At 53.9% G+C, this 23,497-nt stretch overlaps 1 long non-coding RNA gene across 1 annotated transcript; it reads left to right on the top strand.

The window, feature by feature from the left end:
- On the top strand, positions 1-23,238 carry LOC138451740 (uncharacterized). Its single transcript, XR_011260195.1, has 2 exons — positions 1-238; positions 23,057-23,238. It is a non-coding gene; the product is annotated as an uncharacterized lncRNA (long non-coding RNA).
- The last annotated feature ends 259 nt before the right edge of the window (positions 23,239-23,497 follow it).

Genomic DNA, 23,497 nt, shown 5'->3' with positions numbered 1-23,497 from the left:
GAAAAATGCTTAGGGTGCTACTGCGCATGCGCTGTGTTTGGTGCGCATGCGCAGTAATGACTGTCAGGAAAGCATTTTTCGACGGGCAATTTCGCCCAGGATAGCGCATTTTCCGACGTTAAACGGCATGTGAAGAGATCTCCGACCCTCCCAGGGAGATGCAGAGTGAGAGGGAGGCAAATCCACTCTGCAGAGGCGACGCCGTTTCCTCCCCTCCTTTTTCCCCTCCGGCTGACAGGTAGGAAAAGGAGCAGCTGAGGGTGGGGGAGTGCTTATGCAGAGCATTCGGGTCCCGTTCTGGTTTGGCATTCACACCTGTTCTTGCAAAAGAAAAGTAAAGTGGCTGAGGACCATAACTTATGAAATAAAGCGTATTCCATGTTGCGAAACAGGTTCAAGGCTGTTTGGCTAAAATGAACTGGGGAGGGGGAGCTGTGTTATGTTTTATACTAAGGTAAGCTCAGCTCCATGTTAGAATGTTGTAGAGATGTCGCGAGAGCCCCGCTCTCGCGAGATCTCGCTCGCGCCCTCGGCTCCGCCCCACGCGCTACGCGCGCATTACGGGACGAGCTGAGGACACGGACAGCTGCGTCCTCCCGGCTCCTCCGAGCACGGGACTAATTTAACGTTATAGCTGCACATTTTCTTCTAATGCAGCCCAGCCCCAGTTGGCCACGTTGGCCCTCGTAATTCTGGATGTCATTTATGCAAGATCAGTTCCAGTGTTATCAGAAAAATAAAGCCCTGGTGAAATCCCTGCCTGGCTCCTGTCTTCCTTCAGGTATTAATTTACTACATAAATTGGCGACGAGGATCACCACGAGAAACCACGCAGAAACATGCAGGGAGCCACGCCGCCGCCACCCTTTCTACAAATGCCAGGTAGGCCTGCCATTCCTTGGCCACAATGGCAGCCCCTGTTCACGACGTACGTGGAGGCTATGGGTGGATCAGAATTTTCAGCGGTGAGACGCAGGGCCATGCTACTCAATGCCGTAGGGGTGGAAGGGCAAAGAATATTTGAGGGCCTTACCCCGGTACTAGTAGATGACGACAATGATGATGTGTTTAAGGAGGCGGTTAGAAGAATCATTAAGAGGTTCGCCAGCAAAGAGAACACAGTACTCCATAGAATAAGGTTTTACACGCGAAAACAAGAGCAGTCTGAACCCGTCGATGACTACGTCACAAAATTAAGGGAACTAGCAGCCCTGTGTAACTTCGGCACCAATGCGGAAAACCGCATATGCGACATGCTAGTCGTCCACACCAACTGTCGGAAAGTCCAAGATAAGTTCATCCTCGAAAAAGAGCTACAGTTAGAAAAAGCCATCGAAATTGCCAGAGCAGTAGAGGAAACAGCGGGAAGAAGGAAAGAGTTTACAGGGGCCCAAGTTCCCACCGAAATACAAGCGGTGGGATTCCGTCCGAGAAAGGAGAAGTTTGCACCAGACACGAGAGAAGCAAGAAACAGCAAGAAAGAATCCCTCAAGTGTCATAGGTGCACCAGCACCAAACACCTGGCATTTGACAGAGAGTGCCCAGCCAGAGACAAGGAGTGCTCCGTCTGCAAACGCATAGGACACTTCGCGATAGTGTGTCGATGGAGGAACAAGAAAGTCACAAGCCTCACCACAGAATACACAAGGGAAAGGGAATCCTCTTCAGATGAGGAGGGTAGACCCACAGTCATAATGGTGAACAGCACACGAGCCAGGAGAGAGAAGCCCCACTGCGTGATCAAAATCGATGGAAGAGAGACAAGGGTCATGGCAGATTCTGGGTCGGACCTCACCATCTTACCCCTTCAGACATACAAAGACATGCTGGGTAAAGAGAAAGTGGAAGTACTCACCACATGACACAAGCCCACAGTGTTTGGAGGGGCTTCAGTCGAACTGCTAGGGTATATCAACGGCAAAGTCGAATTCAAAGGAAGAGAAACCATCACCAGAGTCTACTTCAGCCATGAAGGGCCTGCCGTTTTGGGCTGGGATGATCAGGACAAACTAAAAATCAGACTGGATCCCAGCACAGAAGATCAAGTTCTATCAGTCCATACGAGGAGCGAATCCGTTGTCAAGAGCGATTACCCAACACTTTTCTCGGAGGAGCCGGGGCACATTAAAAGCTTTATTCACAAAATTGTGCTCAAAAGAAATGCCGTCCCTGTCAAGCACCGGGTGAGACCAGTACCGGCCACAGCAAGGGACACCCTTAGACAACAGCTAGACAAAATGAAGAAGGAAGGAGTGATAGAGGAAATTGAAGCGTCCGAATGGTTGAGCCCAGTCGTCCTGATAAAGAAACCCCAATCACAGGAATTAAGGGTGTGCATAGACCTGCGCAGCCTCAACTTAGAAGTTATCACGGACACTTACCCGCTCCCAAGCATAAACGAACTCATATTATTAATGAAAGAGGCCAAAATATTCTCAAAACTCGACATGAGAAATGCATATCATCAGATACAGCTCCACGAAGAATCGAAACCCCTTACGGCATTTATCACGCCATTTGGCACGTTTCAATTCACCAAAATGCCTTTCGGGTTGTCATCAGCTGCATCGGCCTTTCAGCGCATGATGGACGTCCTACTAAAGAGAGTCAAAAATGTGGTATATTTTCAGGATGACATATTGATTTATGCAAGGGACAAGCAGACGCACGATACCACCCTCAAAGTGGTTCTCAACAAACTACAAGAAGCAGGAGTGCGTTTACGTCACGAGAAATGTTCATTTGGAGTAAAAGAAGTTGAATATCTGGGGTACAAGATTTCGGAAAAGGGCATCAGCCCAAAACAAAATCTTATGCAAGCCATCACCAAAGCTCCTGAACCCACCACCAAAGAAGAGGTGAGGTCTTTTCTGGGATTGGCTGAGTACTACGCGAAATTCATACCAAAGTTTTCAGAAACCACTTCACCCCTATGCGATCTACTCAAAAAAGGGACAGAATTTTTGTGGAGAGAACCCCAGAAGAGGGAGATGGACACCATAAAGCAACACATCATGAAAGCTCCATGTCTTCAACCCTTTAACCCAGAGTGGGATACGGTCATTACCACTGACGCCAGTGCGTACGGACTAGGAGCAGTGCTAACGCAGAGGAGAGGTGACACCGAACATGTGGTGGCCTTTGCGTCGAAGGCACTATCAGAGGCGGAACAGAACTATTCCACCATTGAAAAAGAAATGCTAGCATGCGCATGGGCAGTCGAACATTTCAGAACATATGTGTGGGGCACAAAGTTCAAGCTTGTGACAGATCACAAGCCGCTAATCCACATGCTTAGTCCGGGAGGCACTAAAACATCCACGCCCAGACTAGCTCGCATTACAGCGAAACTACAGGAATACACATTTGAAATCCATCACATCTCCGGATGGAAAAACTCGCAAGCCGACTGCATGTCGAGACTGCCAGAAAACAAGGAAAGGGCCACCACATTCCTACACGGAGAATGCATTGTCGCATCCATATCGGATATAAGGGCCCCAGACTACTTGGAACTCAGTGAGAGACACTGGGAAGAAGAGGACGCGAATGACCCAACCATGGCCAAGATTCGCAAATGGATCAAAGAAGGTTGGCCAAATGAGAAAATGCTGCCGGAAGGCATGAGACCATATTGGAAGGTGCAAGATGAGTTGTCGGAAACGGAGGGGATAATCATGAAAATGGATCAAATCATCCCCCCCACAGGAATGAGGCGCACCATTCTCTGCAGGGCCCATGCGGGACACCTCGGGAACACGATGACCCGCTGCAGGGTGAGAGAAGCTTACTGGTGGCCGTCTATGGACCAAGAAATACGCGCCATGATAGAGCGCTGCCATGAATGCCTAAACAGTGACAAAAGACTGAAGGTTCGACAAGCACCTCTCATACCCACGGAGATACCAGAAGCGGTATGGTCCAAAGTGGGCATAGACTTCATAGGGCCCCTGGAGGCGATGGAAACGGAACACAAATACGGCATAGTGCTGGTCGACTACCTATCCAAGTGGGTGGAAGCCGGGTTCGTCCCGAACATAACCACAGAGACGGTCATACAGGTGCTCACTGAAATATTCCAAAGGGAAGGCCTCCCCAAAGAAGTCGTCACAGACAATGGAGTGCAATTAGTTTCCAAAGACATGGAAGCATTTTTAAAAAAGAACCACATCAAACAAAAGAAGGCGGCCTTGTATCACCCCCAAGCAAATGGACTTGTGGAGAGGGCGAACAGGTTCATAAAAGGGGCCATCCAACTCGCAACAGCGTCGGGAATGAACCCCCTCAAAACCACCAAAGAAGCCATAGCGGCCCACAGGCTCACGCCAAATGGAATTACACAAATAACCCCGTTCAAAATGTTGAGAGGGAGGAGTGCGGCATCCACCCTCATTCCACCATGGTTGGCGAAAGTAAGGGAAGATGAAGCTGTTAACATGACAGAAGTGGTATGGCGCATGGAGAGAAACAAGACACGCATGAAATCGTGGAGTGATGAAAGAAGAAGGACGAAGCAAGCGCCCAACATAGAAGAAGGGGTCTGGGTCAAAATCAAACTGCCAAGAAAGGACCAAGCCACGGGATCCTGGTATAGTCGGCCCATAAAGGTAACTCACAAAGGAACAAATCATGTCCGCACAGAAGATGGGCGCACGTGGAACGTTGAAAGGGTAGCATTATACCAGCGAAGGCAAGAAGAAGCGAGAACCCCAGAGACACCCCACTTAGAGACTGAAAGAGAGGACCGGAGATACGAGGAACGAGAACCAGAAGGAAGCGATGGAGAAAGAGACGAAACCGAAACAGAACGGCAAGAACCCTATGTGAGTCCAGAACCGGATCAGCAGAGACCATGCCCTGCAACCAGTGAGAGGCCCCGAAGGGAGCACAGAAGACCGGTGAGATACAATGAGTATGTGTTACAGTGAACCCGTTCCGCATTGGAAAAAGGGAGGTGTGTAGAGATGTCGCGAGAGCCCCGCTCTCGCGAGATCTCGCTCGCGCCCTCGGCTCCGCCCCGCGCGCTACGCGCGCATTACGGGACGAGCTGAGGACACGGACAGCTGCGTCCTCCCGGCTCCTCCGAGCACGGGACTAATTTAACGTTATAGCTGCACATTTTCTTCTAATGCAGCCCAGCCCCAGTTGGCCACGTTGGCCCTCGTAATTCTGGATGTCATTTATGCAAGATCAGTTCCAGTGTTATCAGAAAAATAAAGCCCTGGTGAAATCCCTGCCTGGCTCCTGTCTTCCTTCAGGTATTAATTTACTACAAATGTTCCTTTGGAATGTTTATGTATGTGTTCAGGGAACGTTCCTTTCAGAAGCAGTTGGGAGCCTGCTCTGGTGTATACTGGACCAGTGGATGCCTTTTCCCTGCCTTCATACTTACCTGTTAACCTCTAAATAAATATACTTATAAAGTACAGAGCGCGTGTTCTTCATTCTGACATAACTTCAATGGACAATCTAACATTGGCGACGAGGATGGGATTAAGGAAAGCAGCAGATGTCCACTCAGAAGAAGGAGCGCTTACATCAATGGATCGCATGAAGTATAGGGAGAAGAAAGAGGAAGGCACATGTAGTCTCAACAGCAGAAACGAAGAGAAAGAAATGTATGAGGTAAAGGGAATTCTCCATGAAAGGCCCGAAATATGGGGAGGCATCCACCGGGTCCATTACCCATCCTTTCCCCTAGATAAGGAGTCCGCTATGGAAGGGGTGGAGGAAGTCCTTGACACATGGCAGTGTGGCGACTTAGTGTGTTGTGCCAGCAGACTGGGAACAGCTCTTAGCGCTCCAGCTGTGAGAGTTACGGAAGAAATGGAGAGTTTTTCCTGTTTTCCCTTGCGTTCTGTGCCGTTAAACTGCTGTGCGCCGTTAAACATGAGCGGAATGGATGGAGAAAGCAGTTTGTGGGCCGTGTTTAAACATACAAGAGTGAGAGAGCAAGTTTCACCTTTTATGTTGGAAGGCATGGTTTGTGTCGTACGGAGTCTCTGCCTAGGTGTTAAGCGCATGTTGTGCGTTTCAGGTTACTCAGCACAAAACAAGATAATGCAACTCAACCAGGATTGGTTTGTTGTGGGGTTTTCTTTGCAGTGGAGTCTCACCAGGAAAATCGGTGAAAACGGGCAGGCCACACATTCATATGGTACTTGGCTGTTGTTGTTACTGGCTTTACAATTTTGCTCATTGACAAAATGGTGTAGCGAAAGACTGCTTAGTCCATTTCGTATAGTGTTAGTTAGCTGTTCCTTGCTATGCTGTCAGGTTGAGGGTTCTACTTCCCAGGTGAGGGTAAGCAAGGTGGTGTTTATCTTTCCTCTCCCCGTTACTGGCTTTACAATTTTGCTCATGGACAAAATGGTGTAGTGAAAGACCGCTTAGTCCATTTCGTATAGTCTTGGTTAGCTGTTAATTGCTATGCTGTCCCTGCCCCTATCTCCTTGTCCCCCCGCCAGTGTCTTCCTGCCCCTGCCAATGTCGCCTTGTCCCCCCTGCCCCCTGCCAGTGTCGCCTTGTCCCCCCTGCCCCCTGCCAGTGTCGCCTTGTCCCCCTGCCCCCTGCCAGTGTCTCCCTGTCCTGCCTTCGCCCTGCCAGTGTCTCCCTGCCCCCGCCAGTATCTCCTTGTCCCAACGCCAGTGTCTCCTTGTCCCCCCTGGCCCCTGCCAGTGTCTCCTTGTCCACCCTGCCCCCGCCAGTGTCTTCCTGCCCCCGACAGTGTCTCCTTGTCCCCTGTGCCCCCGCCAGTGTCGCCTTGTCCCCCTGCCCCCGCCAGTGTCACCTTGTCCCCCTGCCCCCTGTCAGTGTCGCCTTGTCCCCCTGCCCCCCGCCAGTGTCTCCTTGTCCCCCTGCCCCTGCCAGTGTCGCCTTGTCCCCCCTGCCCCCGCCAGTGTCTCCTTGTCCCCCCTGCCCCACCAGTGTCTTCCTGTCCCCGCTGCCCCGCCAGTGTCACCTTGCCCCCCCTGCCCCCGCCAGTGTCTCCTTGTCCCAACGCCAGTGTCTGCATTGTCCCCCCTGTCCCCCGCCAGTGTCTCCTTGTCCCCTGTGCCCCCGCCAGTGTCGCCTTGTCCCCCCTGCCCCCGCCAGTGTCACCTTGTCCCCCTGCCCCCCGCCAGTGTCACCTTGTCCCCCTGCCCCCCCAGTGTCTCCTTGTCCCCCCTGCCCCCGCCAGTGTCGCCTTGTCCCCCCTGCCCCCACCAGTGTCGCCTTGTCCCCCCTGCCCCACCAGTGTCTTCCTGTCCTCCCTGCCCCCGCCAGTGTCACCTTGCCCCCCCTGCCCCCTGCCAGTGTCTTCCTGTCCCCCTGCCCCCCGCCAGTGTTGCCTTGTGGACGAGGACGAGCATTCGCAATGTCTCTACTGCCTTCATGAGGACAAGACGCACGTGGATGGAGAAGGACTGTGCGTTCTACAAGAACCTTTCGGAACGGACCAAACAAGATCGTCGTTCCCGCCTCGCTGCCTGGCTGGAGAAGGGCACAGCAGGTGAGAAGGCGAAGAAAAAGTCTGAGCGGGCTTCTAAGTCCTCTGAGGGCGCCCCGGCGACGGGGGCCCAACAGAAGGCCAAGCACCGCAAGTTCGCGGGCACCTGGAGAAAGGTCGGGCTCTTCGGCTGCCAGGCAGGGTGCTACTTCCCCGGCACGTTCGACCACGAGCCAGCGCTCTGGTTCGGGGAAGAGGAAGTCCGAGAACCCGGGTAAGCCGCTGGAGCGGACCCGGTCGATCTCAAAGGGGGAGCAAGGCGCTGACCCTCCCCCCTCTTTCCAGCCCATCGTTAAGACCCCCGTGAAGTCCCCGGCGGAATAAGAGGGGGGGGGGCTGTTGGCCATTACAGACTCGGAATCAGCCTTTGAGGAAGAGCTGGTGGAAAACGAGAAGGGCCTCAATGAAAGGTTCATAGGCCTCAACGAGAAGTTCATAGGCCTCAACGAGAGGTTCAAGAAGGTTCGATCCCAGGGGGCGGTCCCTGCTGACGTGATCGAAGATAGCGACGATGACGACAAAGAGCGGCCATCCCGTCTGTCGCAGCCATTACCCGAGCCCCAGGATAGCTCAGCGGCCATTTTGTTGGCAATCCAATCCTTATGTACCGAGATAAGGACGAGATTACCACGGACCCCGACAGAGGATCCAGAACCAGGCCCATCGGGAAGCCCTCCAAACAAGCGGAGGAGAGTCCACCCCGCTCTGCCCTTCATGCCTGCGAGACCTGTGGACCCCTCATCCCCCTCGCCGGACCCTAGAGAGGATACGGCGACGGATACAGCGACAGGACGGACGATGACGGCCGCGATGACACAACGGACATCCCGTCATCACCCCCCCCCGCAGGCTTCTCCAGCCGACGAAATTGGCTCTTTCCACGCCATGATAACCAGGGCATCCGAGCTCTTCCAGCTCTGCCCTGAAGAACAGAAAAAGGAGGGGTTTCTGTACCAACGGCGAGAGGCCAAGAGGAAGACGGTCCTCGCGGTGCCTTTGCTCGACGACATCTGGGACGAGGGGCTTGCTGTCCTCAAGAACCCTTCCACGACACCCGCCAAGAGGGACAGGTACGAGAAGAAGTACCGAGTCCCCGATGCCGCCCCCTTGTTCCTCAGGGCCCTGCCCACGCCGGACTCTGTCGTCTCGGCAGCAGCTAAGAAGAAGGCAGCGGGTGCGGCGGCTTCAACTTCCCTGCCGGACAGCGAGGGCAAGAAGTTGGACTCTATGGGACGACGAGTCATCACGTCGGCAGCGACGACGATTAAGGCGGCCAATGCCTTAACGATCGTGGCCCGCTACGACAGGGAGCTCTGGTTCAAGATAGCTCCCCTGCTAGACTTCCTACCTGACGACAAGAGGGCTGAGGCCCTAGAAATTCTGCAGGAAGGCGAGGTGGCGTTGGATCACGCCATAACGTTGGCAACTGACATTGCCGATACCGGATTTCGCCAACTGGTCAATGGAGTTTGCCTCCGACGACGAGGAGGATGGCTCAAGGCGACAGACTTTCGCCAGGACGTCCAGACCAGAGTGCTGGACATGCCGTTCGACGGCAACAACCTTTTTGGTAAGGCGGTGGACGAGTCTCTACAGGCCATCAAGACCGACTCGGAGACGGCCCGGGCCCTAGGGGTGCTTCAACAGCGACGGCCCTTTCGGAGCTCCGGAGGCAGACAGGGTGTCTCCAAAGGATCCAGCGGTGGCTCCTCCTCTTACCGCCAGGCGGCCCGCTCCTCTTCCCAGGAGGCCTACAGAGGTCACGGCAAGCAAGGGGGATCCCGCCGTCGTCGCCAAGGAGGCCAAGGCGGCAAGGCCGCCTCCAAGCAGGACTGACCCGGCCGTGTTGCCAGGCCCCCACCGAAGCACCCCGGTTGGAGGCCGGCTGACGAAGTTCGTCAGCGTGTGGGAGTCCATCTCCATCGACCGTTGGGTGTTGGACACCCTGGCCAACGGGCACTCGCTGGAATTCCAAAAGAAGTGCCCTCGCATTCCTCCCGTGGCCAGGAAGGAGAATCACGTCCCTCAACTGCTGTTGGAGGTAAAGGCGATGCTCAAGAAAGGTGCCATCGAGCTCGTCCCCAGGAGGCTCCGGGGCTCCGGAGTGTACTCAAGGTACTTCCTTGCCAGAAAGAAGACAGGCGGTTGGCGCCCCATCCTGGACTTGCGTCGGTTAAACAAATATATCAAGGCGCAGAAATTCAGGATGGTCACCCTCCAGCACGTGCTGGGGCAGCTGGAGGAAGGCGACTTCCTATCGTCGTTGGACCTGGAGGATGCTTACTTCCACATCCCCATTCTAAAAAGGCACAGGAAGTTCCTCGGGTTCGTGGTTCAGGGACGCCACTACCAATTCAGAGTCCTACTGTTCGGATTAAAGTCGGCACCCAGGGTTTTCACCAAGTGCCTGGCACCAGTGGAGGCGCGCTGCGCCTTCAGGGGATCCACGTCTACCCCTACCTGGACGACTGGCTAATCCGGGCAAGGACAAGGGAACTCGCTGTCGAACACACGGCGAGGACCGTCCGGTTACTCACGGAGCTGGGGTTCGCCATCAACTACCCCAAATCCCACCTGGTTCCATCGCAAGTAGCACTGTTTCTAGGAGCGAAGCTCGATACAGTGGGGCAATTGGCCTCCCCTTCAGACGAGAGGACCAAGACCATCCTGGGCAAGGTGCGGCGCCTGTTAGCCACGGACGTGGCCAGGGTGAGGTCCATCAAGTCCCTTCTCGGGATGATGTCCTCATGCATCTACCTTGTACCCCTTTGCAGACTTCGGATGCGTCCGCTAAAGGAGTTCCTCGACGCCTGCTGATTTCAGGCGCCGGGCTGCTTCGAGGACAGGATCCCTCTCGACAAGGAGTTCCGTCAGGCGATCCTATGGTAGGGCACCCGTGCTCACCTCACTACAGGAACAGACTTTCAAACCCCGGCGTTTCAGGAGACAGTGACGACGGACGCCTCTCTGGAGGGTTGAGGGGCCCACAACGGAGATCTCCACGCAAGAGGCCTTTGGCTCCCGGAGGAGAGGTCTCTCCACATCATTATTCTGGAGCTCCGAGCAGTGTTCTGGGCTCTCAAGTCGTTTCTTCCGTCCCTCAAGGACAAAGTGGTGAGGATCTTCACCGACAACACCACCACGATGTTCTACATACGGAAGCAAGGGGGCACCAGATCCCCAGCCCTATCCAAGGAGGCCCAGGATCTGTGGCACTGGGCCGTCGCCCAGGGGATGTTTCTGGTTCCCTTCCACTTGGCAGGAATAAAAAACACCATTGCCGACTCACTCAGCAGGGAGCTGCGCTCGTTCTACGAATGGGAACTGCGACAGGATCAAGTGGATCGGCTCTTCCAACGATGGGGCAAACCCCAGATCAACCTGTTCGCGACGGCGACGAACACCAAATGTCGGAGGTTCGCCAGCAGGTTCCCACAGCCGAGGAGCATGGGCGATGCTTTCTCGTACCCCTGGGACGGCCTGTTTCTATCTGCGTTCCCTCCGTTGCCGTTGCTGCTCCGCCTCATCATCCAGCTCAAGAAGTCCAGGTGCAGGATGATCCTCGTCGCACCGGCGTGGCCGAGGCAGATCTGGTTCCCGGACCTTCTGGACTTGTCAACGTCCCCACCAGTCAAGCTGGCGGCGGACGCGGATCTTCTCTCCAGAGAAGGAGGCGCCATTCTCCATCACGACCCACAGTCGCTGAACTTGCAGGCCTGGCTCCTGCAGCACTAGAGTTTGGAGGGTACGATATACCGGCTGATTGCAGAGAGGTTCTTGCAAAAGCCAGGGCGTCCTCAACTCTCAAGTGTTATGGTCATAAATGGAAGAGGTTCTTGTCTGGTGCCGTGCACAGAAAATTAACCCTCTGCGGATTACGGCCCCTCAAGTACTGCCGTACCTACTGTTGCTGGCCAAAGCTGGACTGGCTCACGCCTCCATCAAAATACATCTGGCTGCCATCTCCCGAGATACCTGGACTACGGGACGGGCGTCCTTGTGGTCTCATCGCCTGGTGAAGGAATTCATGAAGGGACTATTCCGATCATTCCCGCCGGTGAAGGCTCCTGCCCCGGCGTGGGAGCTTAATGTGGTGCTGACCAGGCTCATGGGGGTCCCATTCGAGCCTATGCATTCAGCGCCGTTGAAGTTCCTGTCATGGAAGACTGCGTTCCTCGTGGCCATCACCTCCGCACGACGAGTCGGAGAGATCCAGGCCCTATCTTGCAAGCCTCCATACTTGACTTTTCATGACACGAGGGTGGTGCTGAGGACGCACCCCTCCTTCATGCCCAAGGTGCCGTCGCACTTCCACCTCAATGAGCCCTTGGTGTTACCAGTTTTCTTCCCGTCGCCTTCGACGCCGGCCGACAGGACTTTGCACTCGCTGGATGTAGCTAGAGCGCTGAAGTTCTACGTGGACCGCACGAAGAGTTTTCGGAAGACGTCACAACTGTTTGTGAACTTTGGGTCTGTGAATCAAGGGAAGGCTCTCTCGAAGACTTCCATTTCCAGATGGCTCTCCGGCTGTATCATGCACTGACACCGGTTGGCAAACCGACCACTGTTCGGCCCTCCGAGAGCCCATTCAACCAGAGCGATCGCTGCTACCACGGCTTTCCCGTCTGGTGTGCCCCTGCTGTACATCTGCAGGGCTGCTACGTGGAGGTCGAGGCACACCTTCACGAGATTCTACTGCGTCGACCGGGATTGCGCAACCTGTTCGCTTGAAGGTGAGCCTGGTGAAGAGCTAAGAGATGCTTAATGTTGAGTTGTTGAAATGGTTGAGCCTTGCCACCTCGCGTGGTTGTGCATGTGTGTACTGCTATGTATTCTTGTATTCATGAGCATGTGAATCCATGGCAGACCCCATGCTGGAGAAGGAACAAGTTACTTCTCCAGCATGGGGTCTGGCATGGATTCACATGCTCATGAATATTCCCCGTCGTCAGGCTGGGAATCCTCGGTAAAGAAAAAACCAGTATCAGTTTCGTTTCTGATCTGTCTTTCGTAGTAATAACCAATCACTGATCTCTGTGTCATACTAACCACAGCCAATGACTGCCCTCTCCCTAAGCCCCGCCTCTGGCAGCCATCCCCAGATTTTTACCGCACGTTCTTGTGTTGGCAGTCCTCGTGCATAGCTCTCAAGCTTTTTTGCTACTTTTTCGCGCTTTTTCAAGAGACTTGTCTCATTTTTTCCGGTTCGAGCCTCAAGCTCCACCGTTTCATTCTTCCGTTAACGGGGATCCGTTTCGGAACTTCTACGCCCCTCAAGGGTGAAGACTTAATCGAATCTACTTCTTGGAATATTCCAGAAGACTTGTGGCCTACTTGGACATGGCCCAGGACAAGGGTTCGTCGCCCGGATCCAAGCTGTTTCAGAACTGCCCTGGATGCGGGTTGCAAAATGTCTTTAAAGAAGACAAACATTCGAGGTGCCTCTACTGCCTCCATGGGGATAAGACGCATGTAGAGAAGGACTGTGAGTTCTGTAAGAACATGTCGGAGCGGACCATGAAAGACCGTCGATCGCGCCTTGCCAGCTGGTTGGAGAAGGCTGGAGAGAAGAAGAAAGGGTCCGAGCGGGCTTCTAAGTCCTGTGCGGGCGCCCCTGCGACGGGGGCCCAACACCAGGCCAAGCACCGCGAGTCCGCGGGCTCCGGGAGCGCCGAAAGGTCGGGCTCTTTGGTCGCCAAGCAGGGCGCATCCTCTCCGGTACCGTCAACCACGAGTCAGCGCTCTGGTTCGGGGAAGAGAAAGTCTGAGACTCCGGGTAAGCTTCAGGAGAAGCACCGTCCGAGCTCGGATGCGGGGGTTCGAGGCGTTGACCCTCCCCCCAAGGAGAAGGCCCCAGTCGCGCCTACGGCGGTCAAGGCCCCTACCCATCAAGCTAAGGCATCTATCGAGGCGATTGCGGCGACTCTGGCCATGCCGGCAGAGACCCCGCCAACGGAGGCCACCTCCGGAACTAGAGTTTCCCTGCCGCCAAGGAGGGAATCCTCTTTTGAACCCGTTGTCAAGACCCCCGTGACAAAAAAGGAGGGGGGGGGGGCACGGTGGACATCTCGAGCTCGGAATCAGCCTCGGAGGAGTAACTGACTGAGGTCGTGAAAAACCTCGAAGCTCGCTTCGAGAAGGTTCGATCCCGTGAGGAGGATCCCCTGGACGTAATCGAGGAGGATGAGGGCGACGAGGATGAACAGCCCTCCCGTCCAGTGTAGCCGGAACCCGAGCCTCAGGATAGCTCGGCGGCCATCTTGTTGGTGATCCAGTCCCTATGCTCTGAGATCAGAACGAGATTACCACGGCCCAGGCCGGAGGAACCCCAACCTGGCCCGTCGGAAAGCCCTCCGAACAAGCGACGACGGATCCATCCCTCTCCTCCCGTCGCTCCCGCAAGCCCTACGGTCCCCTCCTCATCCTCTCCCAAACCGGGTGACGACGATGTGGTAGGCACGACGACGGGCTCTGACGACGACGGTGCAGACGACGGAACGGACCTTCCGTCTCCCGCCCCACGGGCCTCCCCGCCCGACGAAATTGGCTCGTTCCATGCCATGATATCCAGGGCGTCGGAGTTGTTCCAACTCTGCCCAGAAGAACGCAAAAAGGAAGGTTTCCTTTACCAGCGCAGGGAGGCCAAGAGAAAATCAGTCATCGCGGTGCCCCTGATCTACGACATCTGGGAGGAAGGCCTATCAGTGCTGAAGAACCCCTCCACAGCACCGGCCAAACGGGACCGATACGAGAAAAAGTATCGGGTCCCCGACACGGCTCCCCTGTGTCTCAGGGCCCAGCCAACGCCAGACTCTGTTGTCTCGGCGGCGGCTAAGAAGAAGGACGCAGGCTCAGGAGCCTCGACAGCAAATTCCCCACCGGACGGCGAGGGAAAGAAATTAGACGCCATGGGACGACGGATTATCTCGTCGGCGGCGACGACAATCAAGGCAGCCAACGCCCTTGCTATCGTCGCCCGTTACGACAGAGAACTATGGTTTAAGCTGGCCCCCATTTTGGACTTCCAGCCGGACGACAAGAGGGCCGAGGCCCTGGAAATACTTCAAGAAGGCGAGGTGGCGTCTGACCACGCCATAACGGTGGCGACAGACATCGCCGATACCGGTTTTTGCCAGCTAGGCAACGGGGTTTGCCTGCGACGACGAGGTTGGCTCCGAGAAACTGATTTCCGTCCAGACGAGAGTTTTGGACATGCCGTTCGACGGCAACAACTTGTTCGGCAAGGCTGTGGACGAATCGTTCCAGGCCATAAAGACTGACACGGAGACGGCCCGAGCTCTAGGAACCCTCCAGCAGCGACGGCCCTTTCGGAGCGCCGGAGGCAGACAAGGGGCTTCCAAGGGATCCAGCGGCGGCTCATCGTCCTACCGCCAAGCGGCACGCTCCTCGTCTCAAGAAGCATACAGGGGTCGCGGCAAGCAGGGAGGGTCCCGCCGCCGTCAGCAGGGAGGCCAGGGCGGTAAGGCCACCACCTCCAAGCAAGATTGAACCGGCTGTGGTGTCGGGCCCCCACCGAAACACCCCGGTGGGAGGCCGGCTGACGAAGTTCGTCGGCGTGTGGGAGACCATCTCCACCGACCGTTGGGTGTTGGATACCCTGGCAAGTGGACACTCTATCGAATTCCTGAGGAAGTGCCCCCATTTTCCACCTGTGGCCAGGAAGGAGAATCATGTTCAACAACTCCTGTTGGAAGTACGAGCGATGCTCAGAAAAGGCGCCATCAAGCTCGTCCCCAAGAGACTCCGGGGCTCCGGAGTGTACTCAAGGTACTTCCTCGTCAGAAAGAAGACAGGCAGCTGGCGCCCCATCCTGGAACTTCGTCGTTTGAACAAATACATCAGGTCACAAAAGTTCAGGATGGTCACTCTACAACACGTGTTGGGCCAGCTGGAGGAAGGCGACTTCCTATCGTTGCTGGACCTGGAGGATGCGTACTTCCACGTTCCCATCCTAAAAAGTCACCGGAAGTTTCTCAGGTTCGTCGTCCAGGGACGCCACTACCAATTCAAAGCTCTGCCGTTCGGATTGAAGTCGGCGCCCAGGGTCTTTACCAAGTGCCTGGCGCCGGTGGCTGCACGGCTGCGTCTGCAGGGGATTCACGTCTACCCCTACCTGGACGACTGGCTCATCCGCGCAAAGACAAGGGAACTCGCCGTCGGACACACTGCGAGCACCGTCCGGCTACTCACAGAACTGGGATTCGCCATAAATTACCCGAAGTCTCACCTGATTCCGTCGCAGGTGGCCCTGCTTCTGGGAGCGAAGCTCGATACAGTGAGGCGCCTGGCGGCACCGTCGGAGGAACGGACGAAGACCATTCTGGGCAAGGTGCAACGCCTGTTAGCCACGGACGTGGCCAGGGTGAGGTCCATCAAGTCTCTCCTGGGGATGATGTCCTCTTGCATCTATCTCGTGCGCCTTTGCAGACTACGGATGCGCCCGCTTCAAGAATTCCTCGACGCCCGTTGGATGCAGGCGACGGGCACCTTCGAAGACAGGATCCCTCTCAACGAAGCGTTCCGGCGGGCGATTCAATGGTGGGGCTCTCGAGCTCACCTCCCGGCGGGCACGGACTTCCAGACGCCGTCGTACCAGGTGACGGTGACTACGTACCAGGTGACGGTGACTACGGACGCCTCACTGGAAGGCTGGGGCGCCCACACAGGAGATCTCCACGCAAGAGGCCTCTGGCTTCCGGAGGAGAAGTCTCTGCACATCAACATCCTGGAGCTTCGAGCCGTGTTCTGGGCTCTGAGATCGTTCCTCCCGTCCCTCAAAGGCAAGGTGGTGAGGATCTTCACGGACAACACCACGACAATGTTTTACATACGGAAGCAGGGAGGCTTCCCAGATCCCCAGCCCTTTCCAAGGAAGCACAGGATCTGTGGCACTGGGCGGTCGCCCAGGGGATGTTCCTGGTTCCCTTCCACCTGGCGGGAGAAAGAAACACCATTGCCGACTCGCTCAGTAGGGAGCTGCACGCGTGTCACGAGTGGGAACTGCGCCAGGATCAGGTGGACCGACTCTTCCGACGATGGGGCAAACCCCAGATCGACCTGTTCGCAACAGCGACGAACTCAAAGTGTCAGAGGTTCGCCAGCAGGTTCCCCCAGCCGAGAAGCATGGGCGATGCGTTCTCGTTCCCCTGGGACGGATTATACCTGTACGCGTTCCCTCCGTTTCCGTTGCTGCTTCGACTAATCAACCAGCTCAAGAGGTCCCGGTGCAGGATGATCCTCGTCGCACCGGCGTGGCTGAGGCAGATCTGGTTCCCGGACCTTCTGGACTTGTCAACGTCCCCGTCCATCAAGCTACCGGCGGACCCGGATCTTCTCTCCAGAGAAGGAGGCGCCATCCTCCACCACGACCCGGCGTCTCTGAACTTGCAGGCCTGGCTCCTGCGGCACTAGAGTTTGGGGGGTACGATATCCCGGCTGACTGCAGAGAGGTTCTCGCAAAAGCCAGGGCGTCCTCAACTCTCAAGTGTTACGGACATAAGTGGAAGAGGTTCTCTGTCTGGTGCCGGGCACAGAAGATCAACCCTCTACGGATTACGGCCCCTCAAGTGCTGCTGTACCTGCTGTCGTTGGCCAAGGCGGGATTGGCCCACGCCTCCATCAAAATACACCTGGCTGCCATCTCAAGATATACCAGGACGACGGGACGGGCATCCCTATGGTCGCATCGTCTTGTAAAGGAATTTATGAAAGGACTTTTCAGATGGTTCCCGCCGGTGAAGGCGCCTGCCCCGGCTTAGGAGCTTAATGTAGTGCTGGCTAGGCTCATGGGTGCCCCATTTGAACCTATGCATTCGGCACCGCTGAAGTTCCTGTCGTGGAAAACTGCTTTTCTCGTGGCCATCACCTCTGCACGACGAGTGGGAGAGATCCAGGCCCTATCCTGCAAGCCTCCATACTTAACTTTTCACGACACGAGGGTGGTGCTGCGGACGCACCCCTCCTTCATGCCCAAGGTGCCGTCGGACTTCCACCTCAACTAGCCCTTGGTGTTGCCAGTGTTCTTCCCGTCGCCTTTGTCGCCGGCTGAGAGGACTTTGCACTCGCTAGACGTGGCTAGAGCGCTGAAGTTCTACGTGGACCGCACAAAGAGTTTTCGGAAGACGTCACAGCTGTTTGTGAATTTTGGGACTGTGAACCAGTGGAAGGCTCTCTCGAAGTCTTCCATTTGCAGATGGCTCTCCGGCTGCATCATGCACGGCCACCGGTTGGCAAACCGACCGCTGCCAGGCCGTCCGAGAGCCCATTCGACCAGAGCGATCGCTGCTACCACGGCGTTCCTGTCTGGTGTGCCCCTGCTGGACATCTGCAGGGCTGCTACGTGGAGGTCGACGCACACCTTCACAAGATTCTACTGCATCGATTGGGATTCCAGGGAGGAGTCCAGGGTCAGCCAAGCAGTGCTGCGCAACCTGTTCGCCTGAGGTGAGCCTTGTGAGGAGGTAAGAGATGCTTAATGTTGAGTTGTTGTATTGCTTAATGTTGAGCCTTTTTTGCCACCTCCCGTGGTTGTGCATGTGTACTGCTATGTATTCTTTATTCATGAGCATGTGAATCCATGCCAGACCCCATGCTGGAGAAGGAACAAGTTACTTACCTGTAACTGTTGTTCTCCAGCATGGGTCTGGCATGGATTCACATGCTAACCCTCCCGCCTTCCCCTCTGCGGCTCTTCACTTGGTCATACTGCCACTTTACGTGCTACCAAATCTGAGGATGGCTGCCAGAGGCGGGGCTTAGGGAGAGGGCAGTCATTGGCTGTGGTCAGTATGACACAGAGATCAGTGATTGGTTATTACTACGAAAGACAGATCTGAAACGAAACTGATACTGGTTTTTTCTTTACCGAGGATTCCCAGCCTGACGACAGGGAATATTCATGAACATGTGAATCCATGCCAGACCCATGCTGGAGAACAACAGTTACAGGTAAGTAACTTATTCCTTCCTTTTCACCTGGCGGGAGTCAAAAACATTGACGACTCCCTCAGCAGGGAGCTGCGCTCTTGCCACGAGTGGGAGCTTCTGCAGGGTGAAGTGGACAACTTCTTCCTCAGGTGGGGCAGTCCTCACATCAATCTGTTATCGACGGCGATGAACACCGAGTGCCGGAGGTTCACCATCAGCTTCCCCCAGCCGGGGAGCATGGGGAAGGCATTCACCTTCCCTTTGGGAAGGCCTGTTCCTGTATGTGTTCCCTCCGTTGCTGCTGCTACTACAAGTCATCGGTCAACTCAAACAGTGCTGGTTCAGGATGATCCTCGTCGCACCAGTGTGGCCGAAGCAAATCTGGTACCCGGACCTTCTCAGCATGTCCGCGTCCCCTCCAGTCAAGCTACCAGTGGTCGTGGATCTTCTCGCCAGGGTAGGAGGCGCAATACTGCACCACGACCCAAGATCGCTGAACCTGAAGCCCTGTCTTCTGCAGCATTGGAGTTCGGTGGTTAGGAGCTGCCTGCGGACTGCAGGGAGGTCCTCGCCAAGGCCAGGGAGTCGTGGACTCTGAAGTGTTAGACACAAATGGAAGCGTTTCGCGACCTGGTGCCGATCACAGAAGATTAACCCTCTGAGGGTCACGGCCCACAAGTCCTTCCAACTTGTCGTTGGCTACGTCAGGGCTGGCGCACGTCGCCATCCTGGTGCATCTGGCGGCTATCTCCCGCTACACCAGGGCTCCAGGACAGTCTTTGCTTTGGTCGCACCATCTAGTCATGGAGATCATTAGGGAACTGTTCCGATCGCTCCCGCCGGTGAAGACGCTGCCCCGGTGTGGGAACACAATGTGGTGCAGACTAGGCTCACGGGGCCCCTTTCTAGCCTATGCATAAAGCTCTGCTCAAGTTCCTTCTTGGAAGACAGGTTTCCTCGTGGCCATTACCTCTGCCAGGAGAGTAGGTGAGATCCATGCCCTGTCCTGCAAGCAGCCTTATTTCACTTTCCACAAGACGAGGGTGGTGCTGCGGACGCACCCCTACTTCATGGCCAAGTTTCCATCCGAATTTCATGTGAACGAACCCTTAGTGTTGCCTGTGTTTTTTCTGACGCCTTCGTCGCCGGCTTAAAAGACTTTGCACTCACTGGATGTGGCTCGAGGGCTGAAGTTTTATGTGGCCCGCACGAAGAGTTTCCGGAAGGCTTCTCGGCTTTTTGTTAACTTTGGTCCTGTGAACCATGGGAAGGCCTTGTCCAAGGCTTCCATCTCCCATTGTCACTAGTTGGCAAACCAACCGCTGGCTGGCCGTCCGAGAGCCCACTCCACCAGAGCGATCGCTGCGACGACTGCGTTCCTGTCTGTTGTGCCCCTGCTAGACATCTGCAGGGCTGCTACGTGGAGGTCTACCCACACCTTCACGAAATTCTACTGCATTGACAGGGATTTCAGAGTCGGCCAAGCAGTGCTACGCAACCTGGTTGCTTGAAGGTGAGGAGGTAAGAGTAATTCCTTCTGTTGAGCCTTGCCACCTCCCGGGGGCGTGTATGTATGTACTGCTATTTTATTTATTTCCATTTGTAAAGCGCTCACACAGCCCACGGGCATCGAGGCGCTGTTACAGGAATTGTTTTTTTTTTTGGTTGCATAATTGCTTTTCTTTTTTGTCTTAGTTGCGTATTCATAACGCGCTTAAACACCCAGAGGTTTCTAAGCGCGGACCCGGGAATCAAACCTGTGTTGCTTCGTGTCGTCTTGCTTCCAAGGCGCGCACGTTGCCGCTGAGCTATCCTCCCGGGCTATGTATTCTTTATTCATGTGCATGTGAATGCATGCTAGACCCTACTGCCCCCTTGCTTTCCACACCCTCTACCTAACTCTCTTTTCGGTTACCCTACCTCCCTGTGCCTATCCAATCCAACAGACCCTAACCCTCTATCCCTGAGGGGTTACTGTGTCCTGTGTACTACTATAGTGCAGGTGCCATAACCCTATGGGGATGCACAAGTTTGTGCTGCCCCAGCGTAACAGACAGAGGACCTGTGACACCTGGAGACACGGCTTTGTAATGCTAGTGTGTAAAATGTGAGCCAGGATAACATGGCGTCGATGCGCAGCCATTTTGAACACTCATCTACCATTGCTGCCTACATTGCCCACAATGGTGGCAAGGATCAAGTTGAAGACCCTCTGCATTGTCCACAAGTCTTTCTGGGGACTGGGACCGCACTACTTACAACTCTCTCTTCCTAAACATGTCCCTTCTCGAGCTCTCCGCTCATCCACCTCCAACTCTCTGAGGGTCAGTCGCTTTTCAAAGCAGAAAGTTGGGGGCAGATCTCTTTCTTCGGCTGGGGCCTCCCTCTGGAACAGCCTCCCTGCCTCTCTCAAACTTGAGCAGAACTACCTCTGGTCCCAGAAGCAACTCAAGACCTTCCTCTTTGCTTCTGCTTTCTCTCTTCCTCTCCCCTGCTGATGACCCGTCTGGTCCACGCACTGGTCACCCTCTGAAGTTGGGCCCAGGTCCCTGCCTGTCCAGTTGCACCTTGCACTGCCTTTTGGCTGCCCCAGCACTTGGGGTCTGTATCTGTAACCCTACATCCCCTTCGCTCTGCACTTATGAGCCACCCGTTGGCTGCACTTTTGATTACCTGCACTGAGCCACCCGCTGGCTGCACCTTTGATTACATCCCCTTCCCTGCACTTGCGTGATCTAAATGACAAGGCCTAGTAAGATCGTTGTTTCGTCCTCCCTCTGTTTCCCCATCCTTGTCTTGTCTGGCCTAGAAACACTTGTGTATAGGCGCGTTATAAATTCCATATCATATCATATCATACATTAAAATACAAGCCTACCTGAAACAACACAACATCCTCAGCCCTCACCAGTCAGGCTTCAGACCTGTCCATGGCACAGAATACTTCCTCCTTGACCTGAAAAACCAACTCGACGATATCCACGACACTGGCAACCTAGCCCTCCTCCTTCTCGATCCATCGGCAGCGTTTGACCTGGTCAACCACCAAACACTCTGCCACCACCTCACTTTAGCTGCCAACATTTCACCCAAGTCCACCAAATGGATTGCCTAATTTCTTGCAGGCACACAGTGTCTATGCTGGAAGCACTGCTGCCCATCCAACTCAAGTTCCCTGCGGGGTCCCTCAAGGCTCATGCGTCTCCCCAACATTATACAACATTTATACAAAACCACGCTCTGGACATATTTTATACCAACTATGCCGATGATACCCAAATCCTCATTCCCCTCTCAGGGATTTATGACCAAGACTACAGCTACATCAACAGAATGTATGACACTATCCAAGCATGGTTGGCCACCAGGTTGGCCTGGGGCATAAAATTGTCTCAGGCACCAATGAAAAAGTGACCCACAGTTGCAAATGGCAATTCATTCCTTTTGTAACAGACTGGTTGAATTGTACACAAGTGGGAGTTTTTTGATACAATGTGATGCAAATTGTGAAATTTAGGAATATGTATTCAGGAACAATGGTCAAAACTACTAGACGCATAAAATATACATTTTTTATACAATTATGACTTTCCTGGACATTAGTCCGGAAAATCTGAATTCTGAAAGCTCAATTTCGTGGTCTTTAGTCACGTGGGGAGAAGAAGTCGGAAGAGCATGATGGTCACACCTACGCACAAAGGCAGAGTGTGCCTTCACTCCCCTGAATTCTTCAGTAGCAAGGAACTTACCAAGGACGAGTTCAATGCCCTAATTGACAGCAGACCACTGAGGTGATGATGGATGATCATGTTAATTGTTGGGAAGCTGTGGTTAAGACTAGCTTATCTGCACCTGGACGCTCAGCCTGAGAGCTGCTAACATAGGTTCGGAGGGTACTGACAGAGGTTGGAAAGTTACCGATGATAAAGGACCGCATGATCAAGGGTCCTATAGTTGTGTAGCCAATTAGACGTTGTATATTTAGTGACATTTATAGTGACATTTTAGGGAAGGGCTTTGTTGCCCCACCTGCTGTTAAGAAGCCTATCACTTTATTTCACTGCCCAAACGAGTATGGATAGTATACCTAGATGATTCGTTTAAACCCTATCGCATTCACCCGTAGGTATTTAAGTTTTCCCACATGGGATGACATGAGTGATACACAGGTTAACGTCATCAATGACGAATATTTACTATAAAGGTGTCATTTTTTTAATGAAACGCTTTGAGATAGTGATGAGAGACATCTGCTGATGTCCGTTATCATTCCTGTTTTAGATAATTGATATTAAAACACTTATCCTTTTGCCAACTACCTGAGTTGTTTCGATTATTGATGTTTGAATACAATTCTCCATCCCCATCTATCTCAAGGGTATTGCTATCTCATCTTAGAGGGCTGGAAGGTCCAGTTCACTCTGATGACATGTACATTGTAATTTTGAATTTCACATTACTATTATAAATATATGTACCTTGATGCACCATTTGCTGTATAGGGGCATTATAAATACCCAATAAATTATTGATTAATATGTTCATGCTGTCATACGTTACATTTTGGTGGCTATTGCATGCATCCCAATCTTTGAGCCTTACTTTTTTATCTCTTTACAGAAGTCATCCTCATTGGAGCATTCCGCGTTGGCTTGTGTGGGGGACCTGAATTTCGCACCAACCTCCTGAGTGCCATTGTTTCGAAGTCGTCCAAAAATAAATGTTCTTGCTGGTTTTTGCAATTTATTTTCTGTTAATACATATTTCATTGTAAAGATTAAAATGATCAGCGTAAAACTTGATTGCTTCTCTACTACTTTGCTTCTTTGTGTTAACATTGATCAAATCAGCGTAACTTCAAATGGCCTTCAACTATACAGAATGTGGGCCAATAAAGCAAATGGGGGCTTATACATCTATGCTTGCTGACAGGAGCAACAGAGTGGGATGGAACATCACATACTATCCAGTAGGAACTATTTGGCTGTGCCTTGAAACTTCATCCTGGAGAACTCCTTGGTAGTGCTAAAGAACATATAATTCATAAGCTATACAGTATAT

This window comes from Ambystoma mexicanum, chromosome 1p (assembly GCF_040938575.1).
Source record: "Ambystoma mexicanum isolate Mex_15411 chromosome 1p, UKY_AmexF1_1, whole genome shotgun sequence".
Classification (NCBI taxonomy): Eukaryota; Metazoa; Chordata; class Amphibia; order Caudata; family Ambystomatidae; genus Ambystoma; species Ambystoma mexicanum.
Note: the sequence above shows the minus strand (reverse complement) of the source record. Positions and strands in the feature narration are given on the sequence as shown.